The following is an 8,237-nucleotide window of genomic DNA, read 5'->3' as shown; positions in this document are numbered from 1 at the left end:
CTGGTTGTGGTAGGGGGAGAAAAGGCTCTCCTGGTTAGCCACCTGTCTTCTTTCTCGTATATTGATGCCGAGGATGAAGTTGGAACTCCGTTCCAAGCTTTATCTATTGATGAACCAATTGAGAAGAAGTCTCCTTCATTTGCTTCCTACCGTGATGCAAAACTGGCCATTGAGTGTGGTGCAGTTGCTGGTTTAGGGAAGATGATTGAGCTTGAAGACAATAGATCCCGGGCTGGCATTGGCTATTCCTCTGGGGCATTCAACGAGCAAGGTTTGTTCAAAAGTGCAGGATTCATCCATGCTGATCAACCTGAAGAGGCTGCTGCTATCTTGGAAGAGGATGCAGAGGATCTGAACAATTTCATCATTCCTGGTGGTGTCTGCCACAATTGGGTCGCTGTAGATGTTCCTATGGTCACCCATAGATCAGAGTAATTGTTCACTTTGTTTAAACACCCTTCTCCCATGCCAAAAGGAGAAGTGATGACATTGTTGGCAGCATTTATACAATGATACTTTCATTCAATTAATGCATTGTTAAACATTTGTTTTTCCTTTTGTTTTCACTTTTTGCTTTTTTGCATGAAATCAGTGATCACAAAAAACCATAAAAACAAGAATAAAAGCAATCATTTTTCATCTACATAATGATTTGCTTGTTTGAATTCTAAAGTTTTATTAACCAAAATCATTATGCAGGTTGATTCTAAAACCCATTGAACATAATGATCCAACGCCATCTCCCAATTTTGAATTCCCTGTATTTGAGGCAGAGGAAGATGATGTTGAAGGGATTCCCGATGAGATTACCCGTCTCCTTGAGCACGAGAAGAAGATCATTCAGCCGCACCTTGAGGATTTGAAAACAGTCAACTTGGGGTCTGAGGATTGTGTTCGTATTGTGAAGATTGGGGCACTTCTTGAAGAGTCTGTCAAGAAGAGATTGATCGAATTGCTACGAGAATATTCTGATATCTTCGCCTGGTCATATGAAGACATGCCGAGTCTAGATACAGATATAGTGCAACATTTCCTGCCTTTGAAGCCTGAGTGCGTGCCTGTGAAGCAGAAGCTCAGAAGAACTCATTCAGATATGGCAGTGAAGATCAAAGAGGAAGTTCAGAAGCAAATTGATGCGGGGTTTCTGGTGACTTCTACATATCCTCAATGGATGGCCAATATTGTGCCTGTGCCTAAGAAGGACGGAAAAGTCCGTATGTGTGTTGATTACAGAGATTTGAATAAGGCTAGTCCGAAAGATGATTTCCCTCTACCACATATTGATATGTTGGTAGACAATACAGCTAAATTCAAAGTCTTTTCCTTTATGGACGGATTTTCCGGATATAATCAAATCAAGATGGCACCTGAGGATATGGAGAAGACAACATTCATCACACCTTGGGGAACATTCTGTTATCGAGTGATGCCCTTCGGTTTGAAGAACGCCGGAGCCACGTATCAACGTGCTATGACTACCTTGTTTCATGATATGATGCACAAGGAGATAAAGGTCTTTGTTGATGATATGATTGCTAAGTCCCGAACGGAAGTTGAACATGTTGAGCATTTGTTGAAGCTTTTTCAGCGTTTGAGGAAGTTTAGACTTCGTCTGAATCCGAACAAATGTACATTTGGAGTCCGTTCCGGCAAGTTGTTGGGTTTCGTTGTCAGCGAAAGAGGTATTGAAGTTGATCCTGCCAAGGTCAAAGCAATACAAGAGATGCCTGCACCCAAAACTGAGAAGCAAGTCCGAGGTTTTCTTGGCCGCTTGAACTACATTTCCAGATTTATATCCCACATGACTGCCACATGTGCGCCGATATTCAAGCTCCTTCGGAAAGATCAGTCTCATGATTGGACCAAGGATTGCCAGAAAGCTTTCGACAGTATCAAGGAATATCTGTCTGAACCTCCGATCTTGTCTCCGCCTGTGGAAGGAAGACCTCTGATTATGTATTTGACTGTGCTTGAAGACTCGATGGGTTGTGTACTTGGTCAACAAGATGAATCAGGGAAGAAAGAATCTGCTATATACTACCTCAGTAAAAAGTTTACTGATTGTGAGTCTCGGTACTCTATGCTTGAGAAGACGTGTTGTGCTTTGGCTTGGGCTGCTAAGCGTTTGCGCCAGTACATGATAAATCATACTACTTGGTTGATATCCAGAATGGATCCAATTAAGTATATTTTCGAGCCTGCTTTAACTGGGAGGATTGCCCGTTGGCAGATGTTGTTGTCTGAGTATGATATCGAGTATCGAGCTCAAAAAGCTATCAAAGGTAGTATCTTGGCTGACCATTTAGCGCACCAGCCGATTGAAGATCATCAGTCTATTCAGTACGAATTCCCTGATGAGGAGATTCTGTATTTGAAAATGAAAGATTTTGATGAGCCTACACTTGATAAAGGTCCGGAGCCTGGTTCCAGATGGACGATGGTGTTTGATGGCACTGTAAATCAGTACGGAAATGGCATTGGGGCAGTAATCATTACTCCTCATGGCACCCATATTCCGTTTACAGCAAGGCTAACTTTCAAATGCACGAATAATATGGCTGAGTATGAGGCCTGTATTATGGGATTGGAAGAATGCATTGATTTGAGAATCAAGCATCTTGATGTGTATGGTGATTCGACCCTGGTTGTTAATCAGATTAAGGGTGAATGGAAGACGAATCAGCCAGGTCTCATTCCATACAGAGATTATGCAAGGAGGATTTCAACGTTCTTTACAGAAGTTGATTTTCATCATATTCCTCGAGAGGATAATCGGATGGCAGATGCTTTTGCTACGCTCGCTTCAATGATCGTTGTGAAGTATTGGAATGAAGTACCCAATATTGCCGTGATGCGCTTGGATAGACCAGCTCACGTGTTTGCAGTTGAAGAGGTCAATGATGACAAGCCTTGGTATTTTGATATCAAGAATTTCCTCCAGAACCAGGTCTACCCGCCTGGGGCATCTGTGAAAGATAGGAAAACTTTGAGAAGGTTGTCAGGCAGTTTCTGCCTCAGTGGTGAAGTGCTGTATAAGAGAAATTTTGACATGGTTTTGCTCAGATGCGTGGATAGACACGAAGCAAACCTGTTGATGATTGAGGTCCATGAGGGTTCATTTGGTACTCATTCCAATGGACATGCCATGGCTAGAAAGATGTTGAGAGCAGGCTACTATTGGCTGACAATGGAGTCTGACTGCTGCAAATATGTGAAGAAATGTCACAAGTGTCAGATTTATGCGGACAAGATTCATATTCCTCCGACACTTCTGAATGTGATTTCATCACCATGGCCTTTCTCTATGTGGGGAATTGACATGATCGGCATGATTGAACCGAAGGCGTCCAATGGACACAGGTTTATTCTCGTAGCAATTGATTACTTCACCAAATGGGTTGAAGTCGCATCGTATGCGAATGTGACCAGACAGATGGTTGTGAAGTTTATCAAGAACCTGCTGATTTGCCGTTATGGTGTGCCGGATAAGATCATTACTGATAATGGATCTAATCTGAATAATAAGATGATGGATGAGTTGTGCGTTGAGTTCAAGATTGCACACCATAACTCCTCTCCTTACAGACCCAAGATGAATGGAGTTGTTGAAGCTGCTAATAAGAATATCAAGAAGATTATCCAGAAGATGACAGTTACGTACAAAGATTGGCATGAGATGCTGCCATTTGCTTTGCATGGTTATCGTACATCTGTCCGCACTTCAACAGGGGCAACCCCTTTCTCTCTTGTTTACGGCATGGAGGCTGTTCTCCCAGTAGAGGTGGAGATCCCATCAATGAGAGTCTTGATGGAAGCCAAGTTGACTGATGCTGAATGGATTCAGAGTCGTTACGACCAGCTGAATTTGATTGAAGAGAAGCGATTGACTGCCATGTGCCATGGTCAGTTATATCAGCAGAGAATGAAGAAAGCATTCGATAAGAAGGTCAAGCCTCGTGTGTTCCGAGAAGGTGACCTCGTGCTCAAGAAAGTCTTGTCTTTCGTGCCCGATTCCAGGGGAAAGTGGACTCCAAACTACGAGGGTCCATATGTTGTTAAGAGAGCCTTTTCAGGCGGAGCTTTGATGCTTACAACAATGGATGGGGAGGATTTCACTCGTCTTGTGAATTCAGATGCAGTCAAGAAATACTTTGCCTAAAAAAAAGTATATGCAAATGAAAAACAGAATAGCTCGCTAAGTTGAAAACCCGAAAGGGCGACTTAGGCAAAAATGAGCGTCTCGGTGGAGAACCCGCAAGGGTAATCCAGGCAAAAATTAGAGACTTGAAAAAAGAAGAATATTTGCATCCCGCTAGATTAAGTACCTCACCCTGGGGAAATCTAGGCAAAAATTAGGGATTTGGCAAGTAACTGCATCCTGACAAGACTTTCTGTTCCACAGCTATCTTTTCGTCAGAGATTCTCGATTCGTCGTCGACTGAAGCTTCAAATACATCGAGATTCAAATTGGTAGAGAAAGGATCATTATGTTCAATATAGCCCTCTTCCAATATATATCACTGATTTCAAATTTGTACAGATCTATGGAGTCTTGCCATTTGCAGGCTACCATTCCGTCAAATCAATTTGAGCTTTTATCCAATTATTTGCACTCTTATTTGTTTCAATTCAACAAATGTTTTGCATGTTTTAATTGATAAAATGTCATTGTTTTAAACAAATAAAATTTTCAAAACTGTTGTTTTAAACAAAGTGAACATTCACGATGATGAAAGGATACTTAAGAATTTCTCAGTGCTCTCCCGAGGGTGGCATGATGTCCCAACAGGTAAGACATTTGTTCATATTCCTGGCATTGGTTGTATCCTCTTTCTCCCGCTTTGTTGTTGGGGTTGTTCCCCAAGCAGAGTTGTTGTTGTGGGGTTGTTCCCCTAAGCAGAGTGCTTGGTGAAGACTTCGTTTTCTTCTCCAGCAGTATTCTCTCCCAGCATGGGTGTTTTTTCCTTTTGGAAGATTCGGTAGTTGGTGGATGGAAACCCAGGTACTCCGTTTCTCCCCAGTGCAGTCGCTAGCAGAGTTGTTGTTTCTCTCCTCAGCGTGGTTGCTTTCTGTTGAAGATTCAGTGGTTGGAGGATTGATATCCCGGTACTGTACCGCTTTCCCCAGCATTATCGCAAGCAGGGTTGTTGCTGTCTTTCCTCAGCATAGTCGCTAGTGGAATCTGTGATATATCCCCAGAGTAGAGCGCTTGTGGAAGACTTCGTTTATTCCAGCAGTACTCTCTTCCCGGCCAAGTCGCCAGCGGAGTTGCTATCTCCCCATCAGAGTGCTTATCCCGTCAGCAGAGCAGTGATTGTGTTCCTCCTCAGCAGTTGTGGGTGTTCTCCTCAGAAGAGTTGGCATTTAGTGGTTGATTCCCTAGCTCTCTTCCATATCCTCAGTGGATTCCTCAGTGAAACCCCCAGTAGATCTGCCAGTAGATTTGTGGTTTGGTTGATTGTATTTGTGCAAAATCCCCAATAGGGTTGGTATCTCCAACAGAATCAGGGTTGTATCTGTGGTATTCCACCAGAGTCTCCGTCAGAGCTGGTATCCTTGACAGGGCTGATTTTGTGGTAGTTTCTGCTTGTTGAAACCTCTATTCCCCAGTAGGGTTGGTTGGTGGTCTATCATCCAGAGATTGGGCTGATTTCCTGATTGCTTTTGATCCTCAATAGAGTGGCTTGTTGCAGAATCTACTGGTGTGATCTGTTTTTCCTTCAGTGGGTGTATTCCCGATGGAATGGATATTTGTGTTCTCCTCAGGTAGAGTTGCTTATGCAGTAGATTCTACATGGATGATTTGTTCTCCCTCAGTGGGTTATTCCCCAGTGGAGTTGTATGGGTTTGCTTTCATGGCAGTTCTCGCTTTGTGCAGTTCTCAGTAGATACTGAGAATCTCCCTGCAGATATTTTGGGACTTCTCCCATTCCCCAACAGATTTGTCTTTGTGGCCGTGGTTGCCTGTTGTGACTTTCTGTGCTCCAGTTGGGTTGTTGTTGATCCATTACTCAGAGATTTTACGATTTCTTTGATATCTCTAATCTTTTGCCTCCCCGCAGATCTTTGCTTTTCAGCATATGGATCTTCTGCAGATTGGCTTTCCAGTTGGTTTTTTCCCCTGGAAGTATAGTACCGGGCGTTTGATTCCTGGGCCTGTTTGTGTTAGATATGTCTGTTTTGTCAGCATTCATCAAACATAAATCACGCATATTCATGCATATTCATGCATATTCATAAACATTCAGATATTCATGTTGCATTTTTTGCCATATATCTTTTGTTTGTTGTCTCCTGCTATGGGTTTCATAGATCTCTCCAATAGATCTTCCCAAGCAGATGTTGGGCGTTTAAATCTCTCCACATAGAGTCAGCCCCATAAGCAGAAAATGTCTGTATTTTCCTTCTGCAGTTCCCCACTGAGATTATCCTCGTGGATGTCGGTTTCTTCCGTTTCCTCCCAACACATATGTTGGGATGGAGCTTCCTATTGAGTTATATCCTCATAGGACGAATTTTGATTCAGTCTGTCTTTTCGGTTTAATCCCGATTTGACATTTGTCAGTTGTTTCTCGTGCTTCCCTGTGGAATAAACGAATGATTTGCCCAGTAACCGGCAGTAGTTCTTTTATCCCCAGCGGAATCTTTTTGGGCCTCTACCCTTATACCGGTAGTTGTAAGTCCTATGTTCCCTCTGCTTGATGGAATTTGTGGTTATATACCTTTTATTCCTCAGCAAGAGTTGATTCGGTTTTCTACCTAATTTTCGGTAGTCGTAAATCCTGATTTTCATACTCTCCAGCAGAGTTTGTGGTTTGTTATAAACCCTGTTTTGTTCCCGTGCGGATTTGTGATTCTTTCATTTCCCACGTGGAGTTGTTGGTTTTCTGCCCCGTATTCGGTAGATGTAAACCCTAACCCTTTTCCTCAGCAAGAGTTGATTTGGCCACTACCCCGTATTCGGTAGTCGTAAGTCCTATCTCTTTTCCCCTAGCAGAGGTAACCTTTGTGGTTCGTTCTGGTTATTGGCGGAATTTGGTGTCGTTGTGGTTTTATTCCCAGCGGAGTTTGTGCCTTGTGGTACAGGTGGATGATTGCCGGTTGCTAGCAATTTTATCCTCAGCCAGAGTTTTGGTATTCTACCCCGTATTCGGTAGTTGTAAACCCTAATTTCTCCCTTTGCAGAGTTAACCTTGTTGTTCATCCTAACCGATGATGGTTACTCTTTGTGGTTATCTTCATTCAATATTCGATGTTGATATTCCTCCTTTTGCTTGTGGATAATTGTCGGTTGCTAGCAATTGTATCCCCAGCAAGTTGTCTTCTGGATCATTGCCGTATGCTTGCAATGTTATTCCTTTTGAAGTCGCCAGTGGGTCCTTTCACCGTTTGCTAGTGATTTGTTCCCCGGATCATTGATTGTTTATCAATGTATCCCTAGCTAGTCTTTGTGGATAATTGCTGTTTATGCAATTGTATCCCCAGTTGAGTCGCTTTTCATTTACCCGTTTGCTTGGTAATGATTGTTGCTCCCTTTGATTGGTCATCATTATATACCTAGTTGGGTATCCCGATGCCTTTCTTTTCGATCGATTTATCCTCTGTTAACCCAGTAACCGGTTGTGGATAATCTTCCATGCGAGTGTGTTATCCACGTTCTGACGGTAATGGATAATATATCTCATGCACTCTTCAGTCGAAGCCTTTTGTGTTTCCCTGATCGAGTAAGATTCGTTATTTCCCTTTTGCAGAGTCGAATATTTTGTTGTTGGATAATTGCCGGATGCTTGCAATCTATCCTCTGTGAGTTGTCTTTCGTTTACCCGTATGCTTGGTATCGATTGTCTCTCTTTTTGGTTGACCACCTATTATATGCCCTAACCGGTATCTCTGGTGTCTCTTCCTTTTCGAGTATATTATTCACGTTCTGATGGTAATGAATAATATATCTCTTTCGCTCTTCGGTTGGAGTCCTTTGTTGATCTTCCCCAATAGAGTAAGATTCGTATTCTTTGTAGAATCGAATATCCATCCTGTAACCAGTTTGTGTTTTGGATGATGAGTGTTTTGGCAGTAAAAACCAATCCACGTTTTTCGGTAGATCACCTATTATATACCCAGTAACCGGTATCCTTGGTGTTTCTTACCATGCGAGTATATTATCTACGTTCTGACGGTAATAGATAATATATCTCATGCGAGTATCCTATCCACGTTCCGTCGGTAATGGATATTAT

The sequence above is a fragment of the Lathyrus oleraceus genome, chromosome 5 (genome assembly GCF_024323335.1).
Source record: "Lathyrus oleraceus cultivar Zhongwan6 chromosome 5, CAAS_Psat_ZW6_1.0, whole genome shotgun sequence".
Lineage (NCBI taxonomy): Eukaryota > Viridiplantae > Streptophyta > Magnoliopsida > Fabales > Fabaceae > Lathyrus > Lathyrus oleraceus.
Note: the sequence above shows the minus strand (reverse complement) of the source record.